Source organism: Notamacropus eugenii, chromosome 1 (genome assembly GCF_028372415.1).
Source record: "Notamacropus eugenii isolate mMacEug1 chromosome 1, mMacEug1.pri_v2, whole genome shotgun sequence".
NCBI lineage: Eukaryota > Metazoa > Chordata > Mammalia > Diprotodontia > Macropodidae > Notamacropus > Notamacropus eugenii.
Genome location: NC_092872.1, coordinates 677,371,333 through 677,384,097, shown reverse-complemented (window position 1 = coordinate 677,384,097; position 12,765 = coordinate 677,371,333). Strand labels below are relative to the sequence as shown.

Genomic DNA, 12,765 nt, shown 5'->3' with positions numbered 1-12,765 from the left:
CTGTCCAGTCTTATATCATCATCACCATCATATTATTATTAAAAATCATTCTTTCATTTTGTTCAATATAATTCAGATAGAAAAAGTCCTATGGACAAATTGCTATCCTAATATTATTCTTTTGCATTTAATATCCTTATATTATTATTATCATTATTCTTTGAATAGTTGGTCTAATTAAATTGAGGTGGTTCAGTTCAAGGCAAAAATCTTCTCCTTGCCCCTCTGCCCCCAACAAACATCCTTTCCTATCCACCAATCACTCAAAAAGTATATATTAAGCACCTGCTATATACCAGGTGCTCTAGCAGGACCTATAATAGAACTTTGGGGAACATCCAAGTTAATGATGTTGATATGAAAGATGAACCAGTGAAAGAGACTGAAGAAAATGGGCATTTCCTATTCCAACTTAGTTTCTTTCTTATGCAGTTTCCAGACAATATGATTTCATTCTATGGCTTTATCTCATCTCCTTGGTTACTTGTTTTTCAGACTACCTCAGGAAGCTGCTATTAGGTCCACTTTTGGACCATGATTAGATGCTGATGAAATTACCTCCATTGGCCACACAAGAAATTAGCCTTATTAGTTCATCTTCATACCACCCTCTTCATTTATTCCAGAATAAGGGTTTTTATAGTTTAAAAAAATTAATTTTCTAATAGTTCCACATTCATCAAAGTCCACCTCTGATAATAAGTGAGTATAGTCCCCAGAGACTGGGCCAGCAAAGTACAAGCTCTGGGAAGCCCTATCAAACTGGGAGACTTAAAGTATAGACCTGGTGGCAGGGAATCTTCAAAGAACTGGTCTGCAATAAGCATCTCTGGGTGTGATCCCCATGCCTCAATTTCCTTAACCAGCAAACAGCTGCATGGCCTTGGGGAAGACACAACTTCTTCAAATCTTGGTGTGTTCATTTATAAAATTAGTCACTCAAACTAGATAATAATGATGTCTTAGGTTCCCTATAGTTCTAAAACCTTATGATACCTTATTTTACAAAATGAAAAAGTTGGACTACATAATCTCTTGAAAGTCCATTTTAGGTCTACATTTTATGAATATATGTAACAGCCCGACTGAGTACTGAGATATACAGCCCCAGAAAGTTGGCCAAGGCAACTTAGGGGTGCTGAGATCACCATTGGGAGGCACGGGGACATCAGGAAATTGATATTTTGGGGGAATATTAAGGGGAAAAAAGATTTCCAATTTGTGTTTCTTCCTGAGTCTGACCTGTCCCTCTGGGTAGGCATCTTCTCTTTCTTGTCCGGCCATCAGAAAAAGCCTCAGAACCTTGCATTTCAGCAGAGTTTCTGATTGGTTCCTAATCTCAGGTACCGTACCATCCCACTGGGCCCTGAAATTTCACCTGGAAGCATTCTTGCCGAGAGATAAATAAACAGATCCACAGAGTAGGTCCAAGGATAAATAGAGAATATCCTTGTTCCTGAGGAGAAATCTATCATGTGGGAGGAGAGTGTATTCATGCAGAACCTTGAGCTCCGCAATAGGACAGAGGATTGGACACGGGCTATAATTAATGCCACTACTAGGAAGAGGACATTAGGGACGGAGTGTGTGGTGATTATGTTTTGTTTTGTTTTGTTTATCCAAGTTTCCTTCGCTGCACAGCTGTATGGCTATTGCCAACGAAAGCCCTCGAGACAGCGCTTTAGCCGCGGTTCCCCGTAACTGCATCATTACCTCGCTCCAAACAAAGTCCTTTTTTTTTCCTTTTTCCCTTTTTTTTTGTCAATAGAGGATGAAAACATTATTGGATTCAGGAGCCCGACGTAGTCCTGTTTGCAGCCGGGGACGAGGAGGATAGATTTATGAAATGGACCATTTCAAATGGCATTATCTTCCCACAGTGAGGTACACCTTTCATAAATCATGGGACAGTGCTTAGAAAATGGAGCATTTGTTATTCCGGCACTGTGTTGTATTTGCATCCTCCAGAATCACAGGGCAGAAGTAATGCTCAGGTTTCTGAGCCCTTTGGAAAGCAAACACTGGAATTTTTCAAAATTATAATAATAAAATCAATTTTTATATAAATTCCAAATGAACTTTTTTTTCCTGTGTATATTGTGGAGAATCTTTATTTAGACCATTTCCTGTTCTTTTTAGTTAATAAGTGTATTCTTTTCAAGGGGAGGCAGCATAGAATAATGGATAGAGAAATGGTTTTGAAGTCATTCACACATACCAACTGTGGTATCATAGGCAAGTCACTCTCAGTGCCCCAAGCAACTTTCTAAGAGTGTATATAAATTAAAGAAGAGTTCATAAGCTTAGCAGTCCAAAGCTAAAACTAGAAGGGACCCTCAACAACCAGCCCCCTAATTTTAAAGAAAAGGAAACCAAAGCTGGAAAGTGAAGTGACTTACCCAGGATCACAAGAAAAGTGAATATCCGAGAGGGATTTGAACTCAAGTCTTCTGGCTCAAGAACCAATTTTCTTTCCAGTGTACCTCTCACTTCCCTGATCTATTTCTTTGCTAGGAAGGAAGAAAACAAGTATTTTTATTAAGAGCCTCCTTTTGCCAGGCACTGCGCTAAGTGCTTTACCAATATTATCTCCTGTGATCTTCACAGCGAGGCTGCGAGTTAAATGCTGTTATTATCCCTATTTTACACTTGAGGAACTTGAGGCACACAGAGGTTAATGACTTGCCCAGAGTCACCCAGCTAGTATCTGAGTCAATATTTGAACTCCTGTCTTCCTGCATCCAGGCCCAGAGCTCTATCCACCACACCACCTAGCTGCCTCTAAATGAAACAGTTTGCAAACATCGTTTTTGTTATTGCTTTTTATTTATTATTATTGTTCTAATAATACTTAAATTTCAAAATATTTCCAAGCCTTAATTACCAATAATAATAATGAGGGAAATGTAGACAAAGCTCCTGAAATGTCTGTTCTTCCAGCTTTGAGTAAGATTTTCATATTTTTTTTTGTTTTTTGGAGGCAATAAGGGTTAAGTGACTTGTCCAGGGTCCCCCATCTAAGGAAATGTCTGAGGGTGGATTTGAACTCAGGTCCTCCTGACTCCAGGGCTGAAGCTTTAACTACTGCGACACCTAGCTCCCCAAGTATGTCATATTTTTCAAGATATTGTCATACCAGAACAGGTAGAGCCTATCATCCTAATGTAAATAAACTGGCAAGTTATGATTGACCCAAATGGACCACTGAGCAGGACCTGAACCTTGATAACCAGAAGTGACAGAGAACACATTAGTCATGGTTTCAAAGAAAATAAGCTAAAATATACAGGCAGCCAGTCAGTCAGTAAACATCTGTTAAATGCCTACTATGTGCCAGGCCCTGTGTTAGTGATGGTCTGAAGCAGGATTTAGATCTCCCTGACTCCAAGCCCAGTGCCCAAGTCCACTGGGCTACCAAGCTGCATAATGAGCTAGCTGCTGTACTCGGCACCTCTCAGTATTAGACTAGGCATGGATAATATCGCTGTTCTTATGCTCCATTGCAAAGATGTGGCATTGTAGGATAGATAGCATCCAGCAGGATGCCAGAAGGTACCCTGTATCTGTTGGACATGGCGCACTGGGGCAAAGGTTGGACTAAGGAAGGGAAAGGCATAGACCCTCTACCCCTCAGTGGTGACACTTCATGCTGATCCACCTTCAAAATTATCATCTCATTATTCCTCTTTGTGTCTTTTCCTTCTTTTATAAAGTGACTTCCTTGAGGGCAGGGACTGTGTCATGCAGTAGAAAAGGCGCTGAATTTAGAGTTAAAAAACTGGGTTTGAATGAATCCTGGCTCAGCTACTTCCTGCCTGTGCAACCCCAGACAAGTTAATTAACATTTCTGGGTCTCAGTTCCTCATTTGTAAAAAGAAGGTCTTAGACTGGATGATGTGTAAGATACTTTTCAGTTCTAAATCTTTTATCTTATTTAAATTATATCTCCCACTCTGATCAATGCAATAACAAACTCTAATTCCAGAGTTTCAAAGATGAAGCTTCTTACTCACCTCTTGCCAGAGCTGATGGACTCAAGTTGTATAAAAAATCATTTTGGGGGGCACGGTCAATGTGAGAATTTGCTTTCCTTGGCTATGAATATTTGTTGTAAGGAATTTATTTTTCTTTTTGTGTTTCAATCAAGGAGAGAAGTGAGAGTAAAAGTAAATAAATACTTGTTGATTGGAAGGAAAAAAAAGAAACAACAAAATTTTCATAATAAATTTCTTTCCCTAACTACTCAGCACAGTGCTATTCACACATTATAGGGATGAAAAAAAGTTTATTGAAATGAATTTGTCACAAGCAATTCATACTCTAACAATTTGTGAGCTGTATGGATATCAGATCTAGTTCTTGATTCCACCATTTCTTAGACTTTGGGGTTACTAAGGGTCTGTTGAAGAAATTAATAATTTGTACACCAATTGTCTCACTACTGACCACAAAAAATTAATATAACCACAGTAAGTTCCCTGACTCCTTGGGAATAAGTCTTTTTGGCAACAGAAAACATTATCGCTGTCCATCTCATACTGTATGGTGGGGGAATAATCAGGAGAGATTCTTCTAGGTTCTCAAAGCTAATACTTAATCATTTTATCCAGTGCCTCTTAAAATTGTGGCTCATGACCCCATAGGAATCATAAAATATTTGGCAACAGTAGAAGGTTTCTGAATGTGCAATGACAAAAAATTATAAAAATCAGACACTTTAATGAATCCAAGGAATTTCTGGCAGTGCTTTTTAGTGTTACATCTCACAACTTCACTGCAGCCTTGGTTCTGAACACACTGCATGAACACTTTGCACTGTGTATGCCCTCGGATCACACAACACTAACCAATCCTGCCAAAACAAGAGAAGGGGTCTTGAGTAGAAAAAGTTTAAGAATCCCTGATTTTGTCCATCCAGTTTTCTATGTCTGTTGAAATCATGAACTTTATTCTTGGTCTGACTTGGGAAATCATGAAGAAAGTCAGGCAAAGCCTGTTGGTAAAATAGAAAAGACTTGATTCTCAAATATTTCTTCAAGTATTTTGTTCCCAGCAGTTTTAGTCAGGATGTGACAGAACTGTTTTGGAGCTGAGATCTCCTCATACATCTCAAACAATGGGATGTATGATTGGCCTCTGCAAAACAGACTTGTGTTTGACTCTAAAGAATGTTGCTTGTATAAACCAAAAAGTTCAGATAAGGTGCTCCTCCAAAATTGCTTCTCTTGGGGACACAGTGAATCCTTAAATTCTCTTAAATTGCACCACAAAAAAGATAGGTCGTGTTTTCAGTTGGGTGTTTTCCTGGTGTAGAAGTAGAGTTCCAAAATTAATTCATTATGTGGAGATGATGAATACACACTATCCAGGGGCATGTTTTAGCTTTTTTAGAAATACTGAGGTCCACTCAGCAGCAGTATGACTGAAATGTTAATCAGCATGAATGATAATGTTTATTACTGATGTTTATGGTGGCATAGCGTATGTGAGCTTTAGTGGTTGAAGGAAGGTCAGAGTTCTGGTTCCCCTTTCCTTTTGAGAGGCATCATGATAAAGAATGCTAGACATGGAGTCAGGAAACATGAATTTGAAAACCAGGTCTCTCACTAGCCATGTAACGAAAATAACAATAACAAATTTAGCAGCTACTCAATACCTAGCAAGGCAGGACCTGAGGGCCATAGTTATACCTCTATCTTTCATGGAATAATAAATGACAAATATTCATACTACTGATACAGACCTCAAAATATCTTTGAGAATTCCACAGATAAACTATCAAAACTGAACATGATTAAAACTGTTGTCCACAATTGCCTGGACAAAACATGAAAAAATAAAAAAGTTAAGCACAGTGTCAACCCTGCTCCAGGGCCTTTTTCAGAACCTGACTAGATCTCTCTGCCCTTCTCACTTTCCTGGGCTACTGGGCCTTCTGTAGCACCTGGCTTGCTATGGAACAAAACCTCCTCCAATGCAGGGTCCTTCTAACTTCAGCCAGCTTTGAAGCAGTCTTTCCAGCCTTATGGTTGTTATTCTAATTATCTTATCCCCTTACTAGAAGGCAGGGCACATATCTATTTGTTTTTATATATTTTCTGTTGAAGAGAGAGAGATGGGAGAGCTGGTTCAAAATGTGAATGATTCACTTAGACCTTCTCTGTAGCCACTGGGAGCTTTCTTGATGCAAAAGCTGCAGGCCTGAGATTTAGCAAGGAGCTAAACAAAGACAGTGGTACAGGAAAAGGACCAGACTTACATATGATGATTTTCGTGTTTCCTTGTGGGGATTGGAGATCTAGGGTGAGTCTTGCGAGATAAAGGCACAGGGTGAGGACTATGAATGACCCAAGATAAGGAAATCCCATTCCCCAAGATGAGGGGTGGGCACAAGGATACTTTTGGTTGAGGATAAGGGGAAGTTGTGGTAAGGGGAGACTTTAGGGCACCAAGGTCTTCACAACGTCAGTCAATATTATTTTAACTCTTAGGGCTCTGTTTCTATCCACATCATCTTCTAACCTCTAAAATCTCACTCTGAACATTGTAAGTCCTTAACAACTATTTGCCGGATTAACTTGAAGACATTCACAGGGTACATTTTAAAATGAAAATGTGTCTTTGTGAGAATTTCTTTTGTCCGCAGTACAGTTTAGTATATTTTCTCATCCGGCATTTGAGAAATTTTCCCTAGATTGATAGAATGGCCCAGCTAGTACAAGAAGGACATTTTTCTAAAGTGTAGAGTTTTCAGCACTCAGAACATAAGAGGCGTTTTCTCCTTTATTCCTGTCCCTTGGTACAGGAGAAATGTAATGATTACATGTCTCCACTCAGCAGACAAGTTACAGACTTGGAAACTTGAAAAGTGGTCGGTACGCATGCTTCTCAGACTGCAGATGAAAGGCAAGTGAAAAGGGAGAAGGAAGAAGGTCGACTCTGGGGGAAACGCAGAAACGAAGCCAAATTCACTTTCTAGAGTAACAGAGGTGTGGGGATGTAATCTGCTGACCTTCTCTCATGGATTGACTCTTCTTTCTGAATTATTGAATGGAAAAGACCATCAGAAATTGTCCTACCATGGTTAGCATGTGGGTAATTAAGATGGCCAGCTGGTATAGTGGAAGAATACACTGTTAATTGGATTTGGAGTTAAGATGTAATTCCAGCTACCAGATTCCAGATGCCTTTGGGAGCTTGAAAAGATTATTCCTCTTTGTGCCTCAATTTTCTTATCTCTAAAATGGGTAGCATAATACCACCTACCTAACAGAGTTGTGGTGAGAATTGAATTAAATGCTCTTTGCAAGGACATTTCTAAGCATGAGACTCTATCTAAATGGCAGAAGTAATTATCAAGTCACTTCAGCTCCATTATTGTACCCTTAAAAGAGTAAACCAAGTTTGAAAAACAAAATTCTCTTTAGAAAGTTTTCTTGGGGGAGTGGGGAGATGGAAGAGAGAGACAGTAATTGTTTCTTAATTGAAAAGAAGTAAAATAAAATAAAAGATACGTTTAAAAAAAGAGAGAGAGAAAACTTCTTTAATGACCAATACATTATCAAGAGAAAGAAGCTGCACAAGCATTAGTCTTCCATTAAAAATAGATCAAAAAAGTCCCCAGAAGAAAAACCCCAGAACAATGAAAGGAATTAGGATAATAAAAGTCAGGTCCTGCAAGTGAGTTTGCTAGATGTTCTCTTCTCTCTTGCTCCTAGATTGCTGCTGCTTCCCTGTCTCTGCCTGAAGCAAGGAGGGCAGAAACATTGGCATTAACTTCAAAAATCCAAATGTTTTGGGAAACCCCAGCAACATTTGTTGTTTTCCTTTCCCCCTCCAGCTGTGTTCCTATGTCTATTACTTGACAAGTACAACCACTGGTGGGGCTCAGTATTAGCCTGGATGCAAAGGTCTCCTCCTGTTTAGTAGCTCAAAAGCACTTTTCCTAACTATACCTGCCCCTGAATCTGGGGGACGAGATTCCCCCTGGGAAGCTGCCCCCCCTTCACTGCTACCATAATGGAGCCCTAGGGATTCCTCCCCACAGTGGGAGCGGGGAGAGGGAGGTGTTTTTATGTACCCAGACTCCTGGCCATTCACCCATCAGAGATCAGATAACCCCTTATCATAATAAGGCAGGGGATCATTCCTGAATTGTTCAATAAAGTAATGCTCCATCCCCTCATTTAGCCTCTTGAGCAGTACAAAGACGAATGTTCCACCTAGTTGCTATTTATAACAATTTTCACCCCCTCCAGGGGCCTCCATTGGAAACCTAATTTGGGATCTATAAAAAGCAAATATATTTTTAAGGAGCCGCAAAATGAAATGTTCCAAGGCTGGACACAAGCTTTTGTTGGCATTGTTTTTTTGAATAGGTTCAGGTTAATTTACCTTAAAGTGGATATTTAATTATGGCATTGACAAAACACTGGTAATTAAATCATTATTTCTTAGGTTACTCTGTGAAGACCGAGGACAGAGTTGAGAAGAACAAAGAAGAGAAGGCTTGTGAAAGTACTTAGGCAAGAGTGGGGAGTGGGGGGGGAGTTATAGAACTAGGGATAGCTGTTTGAAAGGCTCTTCCCTTTTGAGAAATGCAAGCAGCTAAGCCCTATGCAGAGCATAATATAGCACCCTCTGTAGGTCAATCCCCCCAATTTGGCGTTCTTAGGTTGTAGATTGGATCTCCAGAGGGCAAATACCTCAAGTTCAAGAGAGAATTCTATTGGTCTAAACTGCTGAAACTATAACCCACAAGCCCATACCAGTGGAGGTAGTCTTTAATAGTCATGCAGTAGACACAATTCACTCAGATTCATAGACATCCTGGCAGTGTCCCTGGAGTTACAGTGGCTGAGAGCAGTGTCCATATTGGGAGCCAAGAGGGAGAAAACATTTCCAGGAATGAGAAGCTGTGAGTTACCCTTTTGCTACATGAACTCTCATTTATTAAAGTGTCACAATAAGACTGGTAGCTACAAAGTTAACCCCTCGCTACATCTGGAATTAACTCTTCCAGAAATGCACAGTGGCAATCCTTTCCTACTGAAGGGCTTTCTACTTCTTTTTGCATTGTTACTGACCAGGTGCTGGATAAGTTGTTCCATTTTGGGGTCAGACTTACCTTCCATATTGATGCCATTTGGGGTTGCTGGGAATGTTGAAATGTCACTGTACAGGGTGTACAGAATTCATACACTCAAACCTTCCAGTCAGGTGACAAGGTTTACTGTAATGCCAATAAGAGCAGGCAGGTTTCCTAGTGAACCTGCTACTTAATGAGGAGTAAGGCTGATGATGGTGAAAGGATCTAGATGGAATTAAGGAGTCTGGGTTTAATTAAGGTAAGTAGTCTGGGGTGGGCCAGGTGAAACAGTGAAAGGACTATGAGTAGGCTGATTAGGTGATCTAGGTGGGCTGGGGTGGACTAGTTGCCTTGGGCAGAGGCACCAGTGATTTGGGCTGCTGAAATATATAGGAAAATTCAGAGACTGGGTTGCTTTCAAAGACATGATCTTTTCCTTTTATGGGTTCAGGTCCCATCACCTCATCAGTAGGACACAATGCTTTTCCTAAATGAGTTGTCACTCTGGGCTTCCTAGGCTTGTTCCTCTCTGAAGGTCCACTGCCAGGATAAATTATGTCTTCAGTCTATTCTGGCTGGCTCTTTTCTCTGCTACCATGACCACTCTTTATAGAGCTGCCTTCATTAACTATTTCTTTTCCCTATTGTTCATTGTGTCTCCTACTGCTGCAATCTTCCAGAGACAGTGCAGTGGGGAGGAAAGAGATAAAAATACATTCTCCTCTGTTGCCCTCTAATAAAGGCTCAAAAGGAAAGGCAAAGAAGGACCCTCTCTTAAGATCTGGGGTCTTCCTGCATAGGCAGCTCTCTTCTTTGCTTCCAGAGATCACACTGTGCCAAACTCAGAGCTGATAAAGAAGATTTTTTGAGGTCACCCAAACGGTGGCAAGCTACCCTTCTAGACTTTCATACCTTCTAAAGATCTGACAGAGACTGTAAACTCATTGTAATTGTTTTAAATCTTAACATTTATTATCTACACATCTTTCTGTAATCATATCAGGTAGGCTGGAGGAGAAACAATTGATCAGGTGTCCTGACCAACTTCCCCGCTCCTGCCATAGAAAAGTCTAGTGGGTGCTATCTCAAGGTGAAGGCCTTGGAACCTGGGTTAGAATTATTGGTCCTCCTAGCTAATAGGCTTCCTCCACCCAGAAAATACCTTGAATTTAGTTTGTATAGGCATCTGTGTGTATGTTTTTTCTCCTGATAGAATTCCATTCAATAAACATTCTTCAAGTACCTGCTATAAGCCAGGCACTAAGCCCTAGAGATACAAAGAAAGTCCCTGCCCTAAAGTAGCTCACAATCTAATAGGAAGAGACAATATATAAATGGAAGCTGAAAAAAGGTGGAAAGGAAGGATACCAAGGGATACCTAGTGTGGAAGGGGAAGGGGCATTTATACTCCTAGAATATATACATTATACACACACACACACACACACACACACACACACATACACACACACACATATATATAATACAACAGTGTCCAGCACATTTGTTGTTGTCCAGTTGTATTTTCGGTCATGTCTGACTCTTCGTGACTTCATTTGGGGTTTTCTTGGCAAAGCTACTGCAGTGGTTTGCCATTTCCTTCTCCAACTCATTTTACAGATGAAGAAACTGAGGCAAATGGAGTTAGGTTACTTGCCCACACAGCCAGTAAAAGTGTCTGAGCTCAGGTGTTCCTGACTCCAGCTTTGGATAAAATAGCAAGCCAGTTCGGAACATGGCATTCCAATGACAGGCCAACTGGGAGAGAGCGGCTTCAGCAAAGCCCTTGAATAGAAATTCCATTTGGAAAGGAGGCCTTGGCATTCTTTTCCCCTTACCCCAATCAGAGGATGAGCTGCAAACCTCAAATGATTGGATGATTCTTGACTTTTCATGGGCATCCTAGCAATGTCCTTGGAGTATTAGTGACTTTTGGCAATGGAGCCAAAGAGGAGACAAGGACTTTCAGAAGCCATGAGCTGTGACTTATCCTTTTGTCACGTTACTCTGTCTAACCTTGAATCCCTTGGACTTTGTATATACTTGTGGGAGAGTGTGCTTCCAGTTGTTTTTGTTTTGGGGGTTGAGGGAGAATTGTAACTTCTTTTCCTATACAACCTTAGTAAATACCTGTCTCCAAAAGCTAATTAAATCTGGCAGTCTTATTGAAATTAATTGATAATCAATGGGATGGAGCACATTGATGATGGCTTGTGAGCAATTATACTGGAGGAAAATTAATCGTTCCTTCATAGTTACCTCTAAAATCTTGAGAGGAGCAATGGCAGCTACCCCTGGGAACCAAACCTGCCAGGTTAGTGGGGATCAAGAGAATGAACCCACACCCTCCACTAAACACAAGGAAGAACCTAGAGAATAAATTCCTGTAAGGACAAGCAGCAAGCAAAAATGCATGTTAAGGTCTTCCTGTGATCAAATTTGTAAAGCATTTTGTATAGTGATTAGTACATTGTGTGCACTTAATAAATGCTTGTTCCTTCTTCTCCTTTTCTTATATGTGTCAGAAATTATGCTAAGTATTATAAAGATTATTTTCCCCACTTGATAGATGAGGAAGCTGTGGCAAATATGGTTAAATAACTTACTGAAGGTCATACAGCTAATAAGTGTCTGAGGCCAGATTTGAACTCAAAAAGATGAGTCTCCCTCACTCCAGGCCTGGCACAATATCCATTGTGTCATTTAGCTGCCAAGGTCAGCCCAGGTCAGTTAGATGGCACAGTGGATAGAGGGCTGGCCTTGGAGTTAGGAGTATGTGAGTTCAAATCCAGACACTTAGCTATGTATGACCCTAGATGAGTCCCTTAACCCTGTTTGCTTCAGTTTCCTCATCTGTAAAATGAGTTGGAAAAGGAAATGGTAAACCACTCCAGCATTTCTGCCAAGAAAGCCCCAACTGGGATTACAGAGTCAGACACGACTAAGTGGCCATATTACCACTACCTCTTAAAACTGTCATGAAAAGCATTTAGTTTCCCAATGGCAAGATCTGACAGATGCTTAGAGCTTGTGACTTGTTTGGATGGCCAGTTTGGAAAGCTGTCACTCAGAGTGGAACAGAAAATAACCCATGATTTAGGGACTATTCGTGGGAATGGGTGTGTATTTATGAGTATACATGTCTGTGGGAATGTCTGCCTATGCAACCCCTGAGTTCTAAAAGGAGCAGCCCAAATCAGGACATTGTGATTTATGTCCTAGGCTTTCATGATAGTTAAGTTTGATTCCACCCTTCTCCTGATCTCTTTGTTGGCACTTAAGTAGCATTCTTGAGAAGCATGGTACAATGGAGAAACTCTTGGATTTAGAGAGAACCTGAATTCAAATCCTACTTCTGTCACTACTTATATAACGTCACGCAACTCTGTCAACCTCTTGGGCCTCTGTTTCTTTACCTATAAAATGAAGGGGATTGGTTTATATCACTTATAAGGCCTTTTGCAGTTATAAATCCGTGCATTGTTACTTATACACTATGTACTACATTGAATCTAATAAACTCTCCAGTGTTGGCATCTAAGAAGAGTTTGGATCTATTTCAGCCTTAAACCTAGAGTGTAGAATCATAAACCCAAAGAATGAGCTAAAATAGACCTTAGAACAATGTTAAAGATGAAATGTCAAAGATGAAAAGGACCTTCAAATGTAGAATTCCA

The 12,765-nt window shown here is 40.3% G+C and overlaps 1 protein-coding gene across 1 annotated transcript in view; it reads left to right on the top strand.

The window, feature by feature from the left end:
• The window catches only part of WWOX (WW domain containing oxidoreductase), a 1,243,673-nt gene that overhangs the window by 921,643 nt on the left and 309,265 nt on the right, over positions 1 to 12,765 (top strand). The gene's annotated exons all lie outside the window — the stretch shown is intronic.